The sequence below is a fragment of the Dermacentor albipictus genome, chromosome 1 (genome assembly GCF_038994185.2).
Source record: "Dermacentor albipictus isolate Rhodes 1998 colony chromosome 1, USDA_Dalb.pri_finalv2, whole genome shotgun sequence".
Taxonomy (NCBI): Eukaryota; Metazoa; Arthropoda; class Arachnida; order Ixodida; family Ixodidae; genus Dermacentor; species Dermacentor albipictus.
The window spans coordinates 295,441,498-295,460,784 of NC_091821.1; the positions used below are offsets into that span (position 1 = coordinate 295,441,498).

Sequence of the window (19,287 nt, forward strand, 5' to 3'; positions counted from 1 at the left end):
TAGAGAAGGGAAACTGTACCTTCCACAGTGCTACGGAAATAAGCGTAGCGGTGGCGTCGTGAACTAAAGTATGTGACCACGGGTGGCGCTGTACAACAGGAAACGGAAACGGGGTTTTGCGCAGTTTACCAGGTGTTCTGTGGCTTTACTGGGTTTCTAGCTGGTGCGCCTCGATCGTGCTCCCGCCAGTTTAGTTGCTGCAGGCCCCGTACACTCTCAAGTTCAACTAATGGCCACAGAGGGCGAAAAAATCGACCGCGCGCCGCTGCTAACAAAGCCGACCTAGTAGCATCACCTCGGGATTCGTTCGTTAGTTCCAACATTTCCCGGTAGAGGCGTCGTAATAAGCGCAATTTTATCTTACAAACTTTCTCTTACAATTACCGAAGCATTTTCTTTTACATAAAAACAGGGCAAAATTATCATTGCTAATTAGATATTGTACTCTTTGTTAGTAAGTTTATTGTTTCTTCGCCATTATGAACGCAAATAGCGTTCAGCATCATCGATCTTTCACGTGACCTCTGGCCTGGATTTAAAATTTTTACCGGTATTTCCGAGTGCACGGCGGCACGGATTCATTCGTTCGTACACTCAAGACTGGTTGCTTCTTTGTTTCTAAAACTAGTTTCTTGCGCTTCTATGTAACTTGGGGTGAAGTTACGTGTTTGCAAGCGGACATGTAAGCCCGGCAGTTGGGTTTCGGTCGTGAGCCATTCGGAACAGGTCTGCATCGAAACGGGAGCTGGATTTTGCTGCGGTTGACAACGGCAATAACGGTGAGTCGTTTAACACCGCTGCTTCAATCGTTATATAATATCTGTCTCATTACCTTCCAGGCGGGCACAAGTTAACGAACTAGATCCTGCATTACATATGGGCAGTGAGGATCTCAGTTGCTGTTTCCTAAATAAACCTTTACTTGCGAGGCTGTCGTTTGGTTTACACACACAACCAGGAAAGAAAGAGCGATATCGGAACGCGCGTCTCATTTTTCATGTTATTGTAGCCGTGGTTGTAGGTGACTGAGTAGCCTTATCAATATACAGATTAAACTTTTTTTCGAGTCGGCCGGCAACGTCTTTCGTCCACAAAACCGAATAATCCTTTGGTAAAATGAAGTGAAAGTACAGAATTTAATGTATTAAACAGTTGCAAGCATGATACCCATATTTCGTACTTGTTGGTTCCAAATGTTCTTGCTGTTCAGATTGGTTTACCGTAGGGCATTTATTTTTGCAGTAGTGAAGCGGTGCATCACGTTCGTGGAGAAAAATAATGCATCAGTTCTAATAGCTTCATGACTTTCATGCATTTGCTTGAGTAACTAGCAGTGTGATCACTTCTAGAGCATAAATGAACCCACAAATGTTCTCATTTGTGATCTTAATAGTACTTGCGCTGTTGACATGCATTGTAGTTAGGCAGACATCAATTTTATGGGCAATAGCAATATTTATTTAACATGCTGCTTAAGCACCCTAGAATAGACAGTGTACATTTGCATGTGTTCTGTAGTCGCAAATCATTACAACATATATGTCACACCTTTTTGCATTTCATATTGCAAAACTTTGCTTTTTCAATTTCTGATTCAGTCAAAATTTCTGTTCCAGACATGCAGTAATGAGGACGGCACCAGTATAAAGCAACACACTCCACGCACTAAACAGAAGCTGCTGCCTGCTACGACAAGGTCATTGTGTGGACATTGGCTACTACTACAAGGTAAACAACATATGGTTCAGAAATAAATATGTTTGATCTATGCTGTATTGGCTTGCCGTTTGCAGCAGATATGAATGTTTGTTCATATATATGGTTCAGTATAATTGGTTCGAACATATAAAACCCACATAAATTTGGCTAATCTGTGCTATATCTCACGTGTCACCGTTTTGCCCCAACAGAGTCTATGCCAAGCACATCTTGGTCATCACAGGAGCTCCTATCTGCACCAACCGGAAGGGGCTGGAGCCGAATTTGCAAGGCTTTTACACCAAGAACAAAGAAGCACATGCACAAGAATATGGATGAGATATCAAGTCTGCAAAGGACTGTGTTAAGACTGCAAAGAGCTTCAGCCACCATTCCACCAGCACGGACATTTGGCTGAGTCATCCAAGTAACTCAAAAAGGACTTTCTAGAAATTCTTCGTCTTCAGATGCACCTGCAACATCTGACCAAGCACGGACGACGCTGGCCAAAAGATTGAGTTTCATCAGTTCGTCCTTAATCAGCTTCCAAGCCATGTTAATTCCGTTTGTGCGAAGTGTAATTTTTCTTCTATAAATGCAAGCTTTCTCATTGCCCATTTTTGTTAGAGGTTATTCATCCTCATCCAAATATAAAGGTCAACCTTTATATTTGGATATTTCGCTGATACTTAATACCAGTCACTGTCTAGCAGCCTAACATATCTGTAGCAGTATCTTCTAGTGTATGTTGTCATGCGCAATTACTCTCCTGAAATAGCTGATGCAGCATCGGCATGCGTCTTGCATTAACCTATGCACATGTGCTATGCACCATTTTACTTTTCTTGGTGTTTTTAGCCTTCAATGCTTGCAGAGCAGAGTGGCTTCTCTCTTGAATGCAAGCTTTCTCATTTTCCATATTCCTAGTCTCGTTGATGATTGCTCCTCTTCCTTGATAGCCTGGGTCTTTGTGCAAGCTACAGTGAAGTGATTGATTGCAGAATCTGGTTTTGCTGCCACACTTGGTTGTGGTAACTGTGTTACAGATGTGGGGGCCTGGTCAGTTGCATTGGTAAGCAGTCCCTCGAGGTAAGCATTTGCTCCTGCAGTCCGCAAAGCGACATAGACTCCCAGTATACACACACCGTAACTGGTGCGCCCCGTTCGTTCTGGCCTGCTGCAGCCATGGGCAAATTGTGCTTGTGGCCTACCTTGGCCATGATTTGCTCAAAACGGAGACCAGCATATGTGCTTACATGGTTCGAAGTGTATGAAGTTGATAGCCGTATGGGTGGAAAGACCCGCAAGAATGGCTGCCGAAGGTGATGCCCACAAAAGCGACTTGTCCACATTGCGACAAACTGGGACACAAAGTGTGAGCCACACATAGCGGCCCCCGAAAGAAAATAAATGTGCAGGTTGGAAAGGAGTTAACGCTAAAATGCCGGGTAGTCCATGTCGCTGTGTTGGTTGCGGCAGCAGATGCCTGCGTCACCTGATTGCTTCGCAATGGAAGTTGCTCATCTTCAACGGCAACTGTTGGTTCAAACAGGTGCAAGGCTCTGTCCAATCTGTTTGTACCGCAGGTTGTCGCTCGTTACCAGACCACCACATGTGACAAAGGCAAGCATTATGCCTGTAAGATGGTTCGTAGCCAATGTATAATGTATTGTCAACCTCAAGCGGTGACTGATTGCCGTTTAATTTTGCTGTTATGTCACTTGGTTACGGTTGCAGTTTTATGTTTTTCGAATATTGCTGCCTGGTCGGTTGCACTGGGAAGCAGCCTCTCGAAGTAAGAATTTGATCCTGCAGTCTGCACAGCGACATAGACTCCCAATTTACGCACACCGTGATTCGTGCTCCCCGTTCACCCTTTCCTGCTGCAGCCATGGGCAAATTGTGCCTCTGGCCTTTCTCGGCCGCGATTAGGCATGAACGGAGACCAGCATAAGTGCTTACATGGTCGGACGTGTATGAAGTTGGGTGGAAAGGCCCGCCAAAGTGGCCGATGAAGGTGATGCCCACGAAAGCGACTTGTCCATATTGAGACAATGTGGGACACCAAGTGTGAGCCACACATTAGCGGCCTCCAAAAGAAAAGAAACATGCAGGCTGGAAAGGAGTCAATGCTAAAATGATGGGTAGTCCATGTCGCTGTGTAGGCTGCGGCAGCAGATGCCTTCGTCACCCGACTGCTTTGCACTGCAAGTTGCTCATCTTTAACAGCGACTGTCGCCGCAAACAGGTGGGACACTCTGTCCAATCTGTTTCTGCTGCTGGTTGTTGCTCGTTAGTAGACCACCACGTGCGACGAAGTCGGGCACTACGCCTGTAGGTAGGCAGCTCAATGTACCCTAAGAGACCCGTGTATGTGAATGCTCACTGTTGCCATATGGTTCGTCGCCAATGTATGATGTATTTTCTGAACCTCATGCGGTGACTGATTGCTGTTTAATTTTGCTGTTATGTCACTTGATTATGGTCGCAGTGTTATGTTTTTCGAATATTGCGGCCTGGTCGGTTGAACTGGGAAGCAGCCTCTCGAAGTAAGAATTTGATCCTGCAGTCTGCACAGCGACATAGACTCCCAATTTACGCACACCGTGATTCGTGCTCCCCATTCACCCTTTCCTGCTGCAGCCATGGGCAAATTGTGCCTCTGGCCTTTCTCGGCCGCGATTAGGCATGAACGGAGACCAGCATAAGTGCTTACATGGTCGGACCTGTATGAAGTTGGGTGGAAAGGCCCGCAAAAGTGGATGATGAAGGTGATGCCCACGAAAGCGACTTGTCCATATTGAGACAATGTGGGACACCAAGTGTGAGCCACACATTAGCGGCGTCCAAAAGAAAGAAACATGCAGGCTGGAAAGGTGTCAATGCTAAAATGATGGGTAGTCCATGTCACTGTGTAGGCTGCGGCAGCAGATGCCTGCGTCACCCGACTGCTTTGCACTGCAAATTGCTCATCTTTAACAGCGACTGTCGCCGCAAACAGGTGGGACACTCTGTCCAATCTGTTTCTGCTGCTGGTTGTTGCTCGTTAGTAGACCACCACGTGCGACGAAGTCGGGCACTACGCCTGTAGGTAGGCAGCTCAATGTACCCTAAGAGACCCGTGTATGTGAATGCTCACTGTTGCCATATAGTTCGTCGCCAATGTATAACGTATTGTCTGAACCTCATGCGGTGACTGATTGCTGTTTAATTTTGCTGTTATGTCACTTGGTTATGGTCGCAGTGTTATGTTTTTAGAATATTGCGGCCTGGTCGGTTGCACTGGGAAGCAGTCTCTCGAAGTAAGCATTCGCTCCTGCAGCTTGCACAGCGACATAGACTCCCAATTTTCATGCACCGTGATTCGTGCTCCCCGTTCGCCCTTTCCTGCTGCAGCCATGGGCAAATTGTGCCTCTGGCCTTTCTCGGCCGCGATTAGGCATGAACGGAGACCAGCATACGTGCTTACATAGTCCGATGCGTATGAAGTTGATAGCTACATGGGTGGAAAGGCCCGCAAAAGTAGCTGATGGAGGCGATGCCCACGAAAGCGACTTGTCCATAGCGAGACAATGTGAGACACCAAGTGCGAGCCACACATTAGCGGCCCCCGAAAGAAAAGAAACGTGCAGGTTGGAAAGGAGTGAACGGCTAAAATCTGGGGTAGCCCATGTCGCTGTGTAGGCTGCGGCAGCAGATGCCTGCGTCTCCCGATTGCTTCGCAATGCAATTTGGGCATTTTTAACGGCGACTGTCGCTGCAAATAAGTGGCACACTCTGTCCAATATGTTTCCGCTGCTGGTTCTTGCTCGTTAACCTGACCACCACGTGCGACGACGACGGTGAGCCGTTTACGAGCTCGCGTCAATGATTCCAGCGTATCTCGACATGCAAATTTTATTTCTGCTATTGCACGAGGATGTACACTGCTTGTCTTCTGCCAATAAAGTCGCGCGTTCTGTTCACTCACTTGTGGCTTGTTTGTATGGGCGTCAGTAGAGGCTCTTGGCAATTAGAACGCACCAGCTAAGCGGCAGCGAAGGCATTGAGGCATGCCGCATAGCCTGCAGGGCAAGCACGGCACGTACCAGCGTACGCGACCGGCAAAAAACGGCCATATTGAATTTTGCGCTAAAAAAAAAAAAGTTTGCACTTCCGCTTCCGGATTGAGCAACGTCATCTGGCGTCCCCGAAAGTTAGTTCCATGCGCTGCCGCTGCTTATTTTCGAACCACTGCCAAAGGTACAGTTTCCCTTCTCTAAAGTTGTTCTTTATTCTATGGTTGCTGTGTGGCAAACGTAGCGCCTATATATTTATGTAGGCGCTACGTTTGCCACACAGCAACCAAACTGGCGGGAACATGATCGAGGCGCAGCAGAATACATGTAGCGCTGAGTCATGTCGAGTTAAGGCACACTCTGAACTGACTTTTAAGGGCATCCCGAGCGGTTTTTTGTTCATTACGCCGCCGTTACTCCGAGTTGTGCCGCCGCGCGCCAGCTGTTGCATTTCGTGTAGGGCTACTGACAGAATGCGCTTTCCAGGTGGCACGATGGCCTCGACTGGAATAAACGCACATGACACCAAAGATTGAGTAAGCCTGAAAATATTTTATTTGCATTTTACAAGTACAAACAGAAAGCACACGTCTACGCATCCACACAAACGCGGTTACATAGTCAAGAACGTAATCAAGAAATGGCTCATTAATAAGGGTAGCACAAACGCACAAGAAAGAAGACCTAAGCTACAAAACGTACGGTCGGCTGCTAAGTATAATAATTTCCCTGTCACCGCGTGTCACTTTTATACAGCATCTTTACAGCACTACCAGGTCGGGTAGTTTGGCCGAAAGAACGCAACAGCTTACGGCCGTCAGCTGCCTCTTCCTTACGGGTGTCATAATTATCCTAATGTCCGCATCAACGTCGTGCAAGTCCGCATACAGGTATCTGTATCTGAACCATATGTGCCAGCTTATACACGTGTAGTGAAATTATGATAACCACTGCGTCTTATCAAACGTATTGGTTTTGCGAATGCGCGTTACAGCTGACAGAACGACATACTGTAACTGAAGCACAAGAGAACAAGGACAAAAGGAGGATACAACACTTGAAGAAATGAAGAATTAGTAGGCGTACAGCAAACAAGCGATGACGGAGAACACACAATGATGCATCGGGTGTTCTGTGACATCGGTTTGCGTACTTACGGTGTTATGGAGATCAACGGCATAAAAACGTACCTTCAAGCGTACTCCCTCAACCTCCGCCGCATTCATTACGATAATCAACGCCTAAACAAAATGAGGCACTATTTTTTGCCAAGAGTAGACCTCTTTACAGCAAGTCTATGTAATGACTCGCAGACGAAACCAGCATGCTTTCGAAAATGTTTTACCGGTTTTACCGCCGCAGTATTCGAACGCACGAGACGGTCAGGAAACACATCGATACCAATAGGCTGTCGGCTGTCGGTGGTTAATCAAGTACAAAAACCTTGACGCTATGACTAAACAGCAGCTTAAACAATCAAATTTAAAAAAAATGAACTGCCTACTTGCCTGAGGTAACAAAACGTCCTTAGACGCCTCGATTGTTTATGTCAATGGTTTGTGTAAAGTAAAAAATTCTGCATGTTCAGCGCCCCTAGCAGAGAAAGCACAAATTAAAGTATTCGACCAAATTACAGTAGCTCCACTTGCGCGCTTACGCTGAAACGCGCCTCGATTGACTTTTCGCCCTCTGTGGCCATTCGTTGAACTTGAGAGTGTACGGGGCCTGAGGACACCTTGAACATAGAGTTTCTCACTACGTTACCTAGAGGGAAATCTGGCGCTGCTGCGCTGTGGTATGCACGGGAATGCCGGTATATTGTGGATTCGGATTGGCATCGTTCTCGTAGAGACGGGACACCTCGAAGACGCGCTTGGCAAGTACCGGCCGGCGTTGGGCGTACCCGGTGGTTCTAACGGGTACGTTGCGTTCACCCAAATAGCCGACTTATTACTGATTTGGCTTGGCTCCCGTTGGATTTTTAAAAGGCGGCGGTAGTGCGCTTTGGACATTTCTTGAATTTCTTGTGAGCGTCTGTGCAACAAGGTGTAACCTTTCTCTATGGTGAAACCTTTACGAGGTGTTTCTGCGTTGTATGTTCGATTTAAGTGGTCTTCGCTGCCGTGGTTAGTTTGTTTGGCTGGTTAGTACATGTGCAAACGGTCTTTTGTGATGTTCTGGAGTTGTGGAAGGTCGTCGCCCCTATTGCAAGTACTTGCGTTGTCGCGACATCATTCGAACACTATACGATCAGAGCAGAAACAAGTGCTGTAACCTACCCCGGTTATTGTGTAGGCGTCAGCTCTCGAAGTATTGGTCAATGCACGGTGGGAGCCCGTTTTATCTGCGGATGCGTGCTTGCACCAACTCTGACGAAACTCTGATCATTCGGGACCTATGAAAGCAGTGCTGTGTTGTTTTTGTTCCCTGCTTAGTTCGCCTGTTTACATACTCGCCTGAATGTGTGCTATTGTGGTTTTTAAGTTTTCCCCCGTGGGTCTGTACCAGATACCTCGCATTCAGCTGCTTGTCACCTGTGGTCGTTTATAACTTTGCTGCAGAATTTTGTCCTTAAGTCGAATAAACTTTGGAAGGAAATCGTGAAGCTTTACTCCCGGAAAGCGCTTGTACATCCATAGAATTTACAGTTCAAATGCAACACATATCCTCATTTAAATTTTAGAAGAATTTATAGTTTCCGTAAATTGAAATTGCAGATAAACAGAATTCAATAAATTGAAGATTTCTATATGCACACCAAATACGTTCTGCAAAGTAAAACGGTTTGTTACATTAAAGTTCAATATATGGAGGTCTAATTGTACAAAATTGATTGATATAGGGGTTGATTGGATACAGGGTGTGCATATTCACACGCCTGGTTCCGTAGTCAGTCGTTACGTGCCGCTCTACTTGAGCAATAAACCAAGCAACAATGTTAATGTTTTCGAACTGTTCATATATCGGGAGCACACCAAGAAGGTGATCTAAAACCTCCAGGCATATGGTGACTTTCTGTTCCAAAAGAAAAAAAAGTAATAGTAATAATGTGTACAGTGGCATAGCAGAGTAAACAAACAAAAAGCTGTCTTTTTAAGACAATGCTACATTTTTTTTTTCCTAATTACAGCAGCTGTGCAAGGTGTTCTAGACCAGTTACGATATTTGAAAATTCAGTGTGATGGGCCAGTCTGTTTCCCTTAGTGTTATAATGGCCTCATATTCTTGCGAAGTTAATCATATGACTCCTGTATCCTTACTACATTGAACACCTGAAATGTTTTATCCCGGCCACTGCTCCTCATCCACCATGCTACTTCTGCTTAATAGTTCTCAAGGCAATTATATTGTCCTCCTCTCCCTATTATTCAGGCAGAGAAACAGATCCACATGGCCATCACAAACTAATTTTCACTTGCACATGCCCTGACGTTCAAAACATTGCAGTTGAGCTGGAAGCTAGAATCAAGCTAGAAGCTAAAGGGAAGCTAGAATTAGCTCTAGTGAAATGTGAAGGTTGTTAGCGAAAGTGCCCACAGTGTGTGAAGCCACAGTTTATGCGAAGATAAAAGTTTTGAGAAAAATTGTATAAATTTTGCAGTTGATATTGTTGTTTTATTAATGCTGCTCTTGCTTTAGTTATTCTTTTTTTTTTAGTCACCATATGTGTTAAATGTCACAGCATTTGATATTATAGCATTGACATATATCAGTGGGGTGGGGGGTCCTCATCTGGATAGTTCATTTCTAATGCATACACTTTGCATAGCTTGTTCGCGTTGCCAACACCTACTGTATTACTTTGCTATTAAAACCTTCACAATTGTTTTTCACACATAAATAAAACAAGCAGTCTAAAAATGCTCCTTTGTCTCATGCAATATAGCGCTCCTCTCAACTAAAGCTGTATGTTCTCGAGACACAAGTTGACAGCTACATGTTAGCTGCAAAACCTCTTAAATTTGCAACAATATTGAATATATTGAGACAAAAGAGCTATCTTGGTGAACATAATGCTGCTGATGCTGACCAGCACATGAGTAGTGCTTCTTTTATTACAAACATTTAATCACATTGCAGAGAGTGTGTACCACTTAAATCACAATCATTTTATTGAGATATTTTTGTGTCATTTGCATGTGGCAGAAGCAGGAAATAGTAAGCTGACTCTGCCTTAAAGCAAACATATGCATGAGAGAGCGCTTAAAGCATTACTTGTTCAAACCGAGGCTTTGGTGTCTAGATTTCACGACGAAGAGAGTAAAATGTGAGGTCACTTGCCCTGTATTCTGAAACCATCTATGACTGGAAGCTTCATTCTACTGAGATGAGCGCAGTGCCACCCCTTGACTGAAGACGATGCTGTGTTTCACAGTAATTGACATGAAGTTTAATTAAAGCTAAGCAACCGCCTGTGTCAAGGAGTGGGGCTGCTGTGCATTTGAATCCAGGTGGAGGGTTGAGTGGAGAATACAGAAGTTAGTCATCTTTACCGATCCTTGAGCCTCTTAAGAGATTTCCTACAACATTTAAGCTCAGCCTTTCTGTTTTCTTACAGCATGGTTATTACAGGTGGTACAAAACATTCCATTGTACAGTTTCTGTAATTCTTTGGGAAAACATACATCACCTCACTAAACAGGAATAGGCTCAATAGGTTCACTGGTATCATCTATAGTGTTTCCATCCAAGACCTATTGCTATTACAAGGCATTGCAGACATTCAGTGATGTAGCCAGAAATTCATTTCAGGGAAGGATTCTCCACTGGCCACTACCACTCCCCCATCACCTCTCTCTCTAGCACTATATAAATGTGTGGAGGGTTTTACATCACACCAAGGCAAACTCCTAGCACTCCCCGGACAGGAATGCTTTAGCAATGAGGATGCACATTTTTACATTGCCAAAACTTTGCTTAACTTCTGACAAAAGTTTTTCATTGCTAAGACTACGCCTAAAATTATGCTATCATCCTTGTGCTGTTTTTAAAAATGACTATATTAAAAATAACATTTTGTTTACAAATTGATGATAATTATAATTGATAATATAATGTATATTATGACCTTGTTGGTACATTACTTAGGAAAGTGAACTGTGCTAAAAACATGACAGCGCTCTGTCTTGTGTCTTCTTGTTTGCAGCCCAGACTTGTTGCAGCCCAAGTAACAGTGAAGGTCAGCGTTATTTTCTTACCAGATTTGCTACTGAGTGGTTCAGCCATGGCTGTGTATGGAAGAGAACGGGCACTATTTTGCAAGTCGCCTATTACTTAATTGCAGGCATTATGGGCATGCTTCCCTGACACCTGCCTATTCTAAAGACTGCAAAGCAGCAAGCACAGCACATGCTATGACAGGGTAGGTGAATCTCAGCTAAGGCAACTGGCCACAGCTATCTGGTGTTGAGCGATCGAGCAGTGATGAGACAATCCCCCTATGTCCCATAATTTTTCACTTCATTCTTGATGCCCTTAATGCGTGTCACCACCCTAGCCCCCTTACTGTATCATCCTCCCCACTCCCTGGAGCTCTCTGAAACTCTTTTCAGCTAATCACTGTCCCGCTTTTCAACATTCACGCGGTTGTTGAATGACACAGCATTCTATAACATTCCTATATTTATGTTTCTGTGTGGACATCGAGGCCATTCAACTAGCTCCCATAGTTTGTTGTGGCGGCTTCTTAGCTTCCCTGGTCCAGCACCCCGTCCTTGATATCGATTGCCGCGCGCAAATCAGCATTCTGTAGGCCTTTCTTTCTTGTCCCGTTTTCTCTCCATTTTTTCATTCTTAGCAGTGTGTACAAACTAGCCTGAGAGCAAGCTCTTCTGAAGTTTATTAGCATAATGAAAGTCAGAGTCAATGGAAAGTAAAAGAAGAAAGAAGAAGGTGGGGGGAGTGTCCTTTACGAGTTTTCTAAACAAGCAAGTTGATATAAGTAAGTTGTATAATAGCAAGCACCAAGTATAAAAGAATAAAAAACACATTTGCACTTCTCGTCTGACGAAATTTACTGTGCTTTTACAGAAATGAAAATCATTGAAAAGGAAGTAAGTGTTTACGTTGAGATATGAGCACGTAATCTGTAAGCCTCGTAAGCTTATGTCAAGTAAAACAACATGAAATCCTGAGAGATTGAGCTTCTTAAGTACACGTGTTATAATAGGAACACCAACCTTCTTCAGTATGATAAAAGCACTGTAGATCAAGGTTCTCCACGTAGTGGAAACATTGTTAAATCTGTTAAGATGTGAATGTGGGCAAGTCGGTAACAAAGTTCTAACTTGCTAAAGCACATTACTGTCCTCATCGAACTAATGACTATAGTTTCTTGTACATGTGTCTTGATCACATTCAGCACAACATTATGCATTTTTAGCTTTCTTTAATACATTCTGTAGCCCCTCAATGGATTCAAGATGCTAGAAACCTATGTTGAACTACAAAGTGCTTGCCATTAAAAAAGACAAGAAGTCAGTTCCTGTGTTAGAAATATTTATTAGTTAGAGAAAGGCTAAAATTTAGTATGAACATTAGCCATGTCTTGAAGTTTTCATCCTACTCATTTTACAGTTGAAGCTAGCTTGCTTCTCAGGTTACTTGTGCTTAGAATTAAAGCACAACAAACAGATGAATGGCTTGCCGGGGCGTTATTCACAGAAAGTGGTCACTTTTCTCACTCTCACCATAGTGTTTGGGCTACTGCTGGTACTGTTGGCCGCATAGCAGCCAGTGCAGAGCCACTGAGTGTCGTGTGCCGATGTGCCAGTTTTTCTTAGCATGTGGACACTTCTCCCACGAGTTTCTTCGATGTTGTCTTGACGAGGGCCGAACAGTGAATGAGCCAGTTCATCCTGAAATTTTATAATTGGCGTAGAGTTTCCTTCAAGCATGCCACGAATGTTCCACGCATTTATGATGACACATCCAACAAGCAACTCAACAGCTACCTTTCTGTACCACTTGAGTCCTTTTCTAAGGCAGTTGTGGTATAACGTCATTTGGTCACTATAGTCGACGCCCTTTTTTGCTGCATTGTAATCGAGACCGGCCTGATGTTTCATGATTGGTGCATTGTCCCTTGTTTTCTTCCCACTGTCCACCAAAGTTGCTTCATATTTGGCGACAGATGTGAGTATCAGAACAGGCCTCTTGTCCATCCACTTCAGTGCCTTCACTCCATTTTTGGACTGAAGTTCGGTAACACTGCCATTTGCAACCTTTACTTCAGTGAGATCTTTTGGCAGCCCTTTCCTCACTGAGCAAACTGTGCCACGAATGAAAGTGTCTTCCTTTAGAAGGCGAAAAGTGAGCAGCAAGCTCATGTAGAAGTTGTCTAGGGACAGCGGGCACACAACTTCCTTGTAATTTTGCAGGAGTTTCAAGCATACATCTTCGGCATGTCCGATGCCAATTGTTCGGTCACACTTTCCGGCATATACATCAACTTTTAGCCTGTAACCGTCTTTGGTACATGCCTTGAACAGCCTGACTCTGTAAGAACGAAAGTCTGCCACGCCATGGCACTATTGTTTCATCTATCACAACCTCCTTTCCTGGCTCAAGCACAGTGGCAAAAATTTTGGTTCAATTTCTCTACCAGAGGATGGATCTTAAAGACATGATCCTGCAACTCTGCAACCAGTTAATTGTCCGCAAAATGCCGGAACCTCAAAAGTATGGAAAAGGCGGTAACGGCTCATATTTTGATGAATGAGTTCAACACCATACAGGTTACTTTTTGCCCAGTAGTGACTCGGATAGGAAGATGGACGAGATTAATACAAATTGGTATTCCAACAAATGCTTTCGTTTGTTGGAGATTGGTTTCCATCCAATTTTTCAACTTTGATTTAGATTTGGGAGTAGGAAGACGGAGGAGACCAATACAAATCAGTATTCGAATAAATGCTTTAATTTCTTTGGCATTGGTTTCCGTCCAATTTTTCAAGCGTGATTTAGATTTAGGAGTAGTTGACTTCAACACTTGTGTGAACCTGTTTGTTTCATTGACCATCATTTGCCAAATGTCATCCGTAATAAACAGTGAACATAAAGATGGGGCATAACGGCTAGATGGCAACTGAATGATAGTGGGCGGCCTAGAGTACGTGTGGTGTCACACTAGGCGAAGTGGTTGTTGCCGGTGTCCATTTCTCTAGAGATGGGCTGAGAGAAATGAGAGCATTGTATCCTGAATCATTCACCTCAGAATCATCAGTCAGGTCTGACTCTCCATTCGACATGCTGGCTGAGGTCTGTGATGGTTCGTAAACACTATCTTTGTCACTGATTTCACTGTCCACTGCTGAACATCTGACACTGAAGCACTTGACTCATCCGCTGGTGATCGCGAAGTTGCTGGTGCATTCTTCTGGCCCAAAACTAAGTTTATTTGTTTCCTCTGCATTGTGCTTTTTTTTTTTCATCCGTAAGGGGCATGAGGATCTATCTATTAGACATGCTGAAAAGTTTGGGAGTAGCAAGAAAAATGCAGGTACTTATTCCAATGGCACGTATTTCAAAGACTGCTGCGAAAGTTTGCAAGAAACCCAACTGAGAAATGCGCCGCCACTCCACTCTCCGAAACAAACATGCCACCCCATGTCCAATGCAATAAAAATATATATTTGTTGCAATTTCAAACCTCAGATGGCAACACAAGAGCGGGAATTCTTGCGTGTGGGTCACTGGTGAGTCACGCCACACACAGCATAAAAACGTTTTCGTTGAGTGCATCGTGGATTGCCAGTGGGTCATAGCATTTAACATCAGACAAGTAGTCTACTGGCTATCTATAATCTCACGCAACAAAAATCGTACCTCTGAGTTAAAGTGTCATAATGTTATCGCAGCAGCAAGCAGATGAATGCCCGTAACTTTGCTGCTGCATAGGAGCACAGGCTGTGCTGTGATGGCACTCAGAGTGACACGTGACTTAGATTCAAGGCAGCATCAGTTATTTGTTGAATCTGTTGCTGCAGTGAACTAATTAAAGTTTAGAGAAATAATGAAAAATACAACCCGAATGTCTGGGTGCTTTTGTTTTACTTCGCACTGTAGCAAGAGAGATGAATTTCCGTTTCGTCTCCTTTTCCCGACGTTTGCACGCGCGCAGAGAACGAAACTATACGTCATTGTCTACATGTGTTCCAGCATTGCGATCATGAATGCTCTTTTATCCTCTCGCGTTTGCCTCAGTGCTGGGGCACTGACTTATACCGCTAATCACGTGTTCTCGTGTAGAGCGCGCACTATCGTCCGCTACAGGAAACGAGACAAGCGCAACAGCTCGCGCGACACCGTCACCGGAAGTGTGCCGGAGACGGTGAAAAAAAGAAGACGGCAGGGTATACCCGCCGCGACCCCTCGGCTCCGGTATTGGAGAACGCAGTGAAGGAAATTTGCTTACACAGGCGAAACGGGGAATGTCGAGAGAGTGTTTATATAGGCGGCGACGCTCGCCTCCTGAAATCATGCGTTCGCGGCACTTCAATCATAGCTGTTAATGAACCAATTTGAAAAATGCTTGCGGTAGAACACTTCTTAGAGGACACGTAACAACTTTCAGTGTATAACCAAAATTTGTTATGTTGCCTGTGACGGGCCCTTTAAAACAAACTCGGTAAAAATCGGGTGTACTGTGGGATGTTGTTACAGCTGCGTCGAGCTTCACAGCCCTCTACACAAGCATTGCTGTGAAGCCTGTGGCAGAAATAGAGTTTTATTAAATCAAAGGACTGCATAGAGCGCGCTCTCGTGTTGTGCTACGTGAATTAAATCATTCGTTTCCTGCCTGCACAAACGTTTGCATCTCGAGTGGATTTCAAGCACACCGTATAATAACGTGCAGTTCCGTCGTGCTTCGCAGCACTATACACAAGCACTGCCGTAAAGCTAGTGGCAAAAGTACGATGTCATGAAACCAGATCAATGCATATACCTCGCTATTTTGGTGCGCTGCGTGAATGGAAACATTGCTTGCCTGCCTGCACAAACGTTTGCATCTCGAGTTAATATCAAACAAATCATATAATATGTGCAGTTTCGTCGAGCGCTTCACCGCACTGCATGCAAGCATTGCCGTAAAGCCTGTAGTATAAATAGGGTTTCATGAAGTCAAATTAATGCGCAAACCTCGCACTTGTGGTGTACAAGGTAAACAAAGAATTCGTTGCCATCTCTCCGCAGTAGTTGGTCACGTTGATTTGTGTGAGCATATTGGTTCATGTGCCCCATCTACCTCTGTGATGAGAAAATAAGCAAGAATATCAGCTGCTATGTGTCGATGCATATGCTTTTTATTACAAGGTGTAGGAGCAGTACATCTTACTGCATGAGTAAACCACTCATGGAAACAGTACGTTCCTTGAACATTGTAGCTATTTAATAGCCTAGGAAGCGCGCTATATTGGAAGTTGCAATTTTTTTTCTGTTCGCAAAATTCAATAACTCGATGCTTTTTCTAAAAGCAAAAAATTATAAATTTCGCAATGATACGTATGCTGCGTCAGTAAGTTAAGTAGGCAGCACATAATTAGGCTAAACCAGAGGAATATCCGCAGGTAGGGATTTATACAAATGTACAAAGTATTTAAAAAAATGTTTTCTCAAATGTTTTCAGTGTGGAGTAAGGAGTTGCATGTGCGTCCAGCGCTGATTTCCAGCGCTTAATTTTTGTTGAACCTTGATGTAACAAAGACGTAACACTCAGCACTCTATTTTGTTACATCAATTTTTTTTTTTACAATGGAACACTGCATTCTACTATACGTGCCGCTCATGCGCCCCAAAATTTTGGCCCCTCTAAGGAATTCACTGTTCTCTAAGTTTCGCCCGAAACTTAGATATCGCTACTTCCAATTGACACTCGTGAAACCAGCAGCCACGTCGGCTTGCCGCCTTTACACCGGCCGCAAATTACTTTTAAAAAATGTGGCACGCGCGGGCCGTGTATATGCACTCTGCTGCGCGCGGACAGCCATATGCGCGGGCACGGCGCCAGGCAAGAGACGTCGCGCGCTCTCTGACCCTAGCGCGCACTTGATCACGGGACGTGGACAGCGCGCATAAAGCTGCCATCCTTCTCGGCTCAGCCTCGCACCCTTTCATTCGCAATTAACCCCAGCATGTGGGATGCAACGGAGCACTATAATTTTTGTCACACTTGGACTTTAAACCAAACATCAAGGCGATGGCGAAAATTCGCTTAGGGTGTCCAAAAATTGCTATCGCAATAATACACTATGGAGAAAGGTATTATGTAAATTATCTGTGGATGGGTCGAAACCCTCTAATTTCCCAAACACGCACCCATCCACTGGCACGCTGCACACATGGATCCCGCGCGGCACGCTGCATCATTAAGGCGTATCGTTCTTCGCTAGCTCTATGATCATTTATGCAGTAGTCACTTGGCGAGAAGCTTAATTTCCAACCTATGCGCAAGTGTCGTAGCTGAATTTCGAAAGTACACGGACCATATATATGTTGGCAAAATAATCGGAACTCACTATTTAGACTCGCCAAAATTATAATTAGCTGCTCACTTGAACTCATAAGAATATACTCGCCAAAATACTGCTCAGCTGGGCTCACTCAGACTCATGGGATGATCTCAGGGAGTTGACTCATCAGTGAGTTTGCCAGCGTATGATGTGTGCTGAACCACAAACCTGGCTTTCTTGAATAAAAACAGTTGGTCGCTGCAGCATATGGATGCACATAAGTGTAATTCAGAGAGCGCGGCATTGTAAAGGCTGCCACAGTTACCATGCCATGCTGCAGCTCATTTCAATCATGTCAAATGCAATACCCCTGCCAGCTTTTAGTCAGTCGATCAAATGTGATTGCTATTTATCTCATCACAACACCTCATTTTCCTGCCTAAGGCTTTGGGTGAATTTTCCTTGGCATCCATTTTGTTACTCGAACAGGTTACCAGTTATCTGTTGCCTATACGAAATTTGAAGTTGTGCACATGTCATGTGGACTCCATGCCAAACTCGTGGTACTGCATGCGTTTTTGCAGTTAGGTCTAGAGTTACAGAATCGCATGTGGGAGTTACTTCAGTTAGCAGCTGTAGCTTTGGAACAAACACGTGCATGAGAGTGTGCTTAAGTGTTACCTGTCAAGACTGGGAGCACCAAGGCAACTTGTGCAGTAAAGGCATGGGCAGTACGAGCCCACAGATTTTACTAAGTGTGGCTGAGGTGATGCGTCTAGATTTCACTATGAAGAGAGCCAAATAAAAGGTTGCCTATCCATCATACCTATTCTGGAGCCTTTTCTTGAGCTTTTCTAAAACATTAAGCTCAGCGTGTACACTTTATCACAGCATAATTATTACATGTGATATAAAACATTGTATTGTGCAGTTTCTCCAACTCTTCGTGAAGGCATCTATCCATACATTAAACAGGAATAGGCTCAATGTTGACATATCTCCACAGTAGGATCTCCAGGACCTCGTACTGTCACAATGCATCACAGACATTATTTAAGTGAACTCCAGAAGTGAAGCTCTTCATTAACATTGGCTAAAATTGTATTTTTATATAGCAAAGTGATCATGCATAAATCTGTATGTCATGACAGAACACTTTGTTTCTCACGGACTTTAGTTTACAATTGTTTTCAAGATCAGGAAAATTGTGCAGTGTGCTAGTTGGTTCAACATACTTAACACTGTTGTGCGGAGTGACGAAGGGACAGGACTTGAGCGAGAAAACAAGAGACACCTGAGCACAAACTATCAACTGGTGATTATCACAAGGCAATGATTCTGCTGAAAAGTAGGAACCAAAGGAAAAGGCAAGTCGTGGAAGCATACAACCTCAAGGTGGACCCACAGGGCTCATGTGTCAGCCCGCCGTCTATTTCACTCAGCAATAAAGAGAGTAGCATAATCACTGACAATAGAGGGTGTAGGTAGACCGGGAAGAGGACTCCTGTGCATGCGTGTAGGCTTTATGTACGCTTCACTTGCAGAAAAATAAACCAGTTCATAGTTTGCGCTCAGGTGTCATGTGTTGTTTTCTCGCTCAAATCCTGACCCTTCATCGCTCTGCGCAACAGTGTTAAGTTTTCAGGTTGTTCACTATGTGATGTAGGAAGGGTAAAATTGATGGGAAATCCCAATATTCTCGGGCATATCGCGAAAAATATGGCCCAAGTCAAGTGTCATTTTAGGCTTCACTGTCCCCTTATATAGGGCAAATAGTAATAGTTTGAATTCTATGGACGCTGGTTGCTTTTTCTGACTTAACCTAGGCAATGCTCAGCTCTCAGTTGAAAGGAACAGGTAAACAGGAGGACTTGCCACATAAGCAGAAGGTAGCACTCCAGACTTAAGCTTAATATACTGCGTGCTTCCACAGCCCTAGGGGGCTAGTCTGTAAGTGTTGACTAAGTGGACTGTCCATTCCAGTACACGCTGAATGAATAGAGCACGAGAGCCCATGGTGATGATTGCCACTTGCTCTACCAGCTTATAGCTCTACCTAATCAGTGTGCTGAAACAGTCCA

General features: G+C 44.2%; 1 long non-coding RNA gene across 1 annotated transcript; it reads left to right on the forward strand.

The window, feature by feature from the left end:
- Window positions 1-219: 219 nt before the first annotated feature.
- LOC139057237 (uncharacterized) lies at window positions 220-2,313 on the forward strand. Its single transcript, XR_011512649.1, has 3 exons — window positions 220-779; window positions 1,617-1,728; window positions 1,911-2,313. It is a non-coding gene; the product is annotated as an uncharacterized lncRNA (long non-coding RNA).
- The last annotated feature ends 16,974 nt before the right edge of the window (window positions 2,314-19,287 follow it).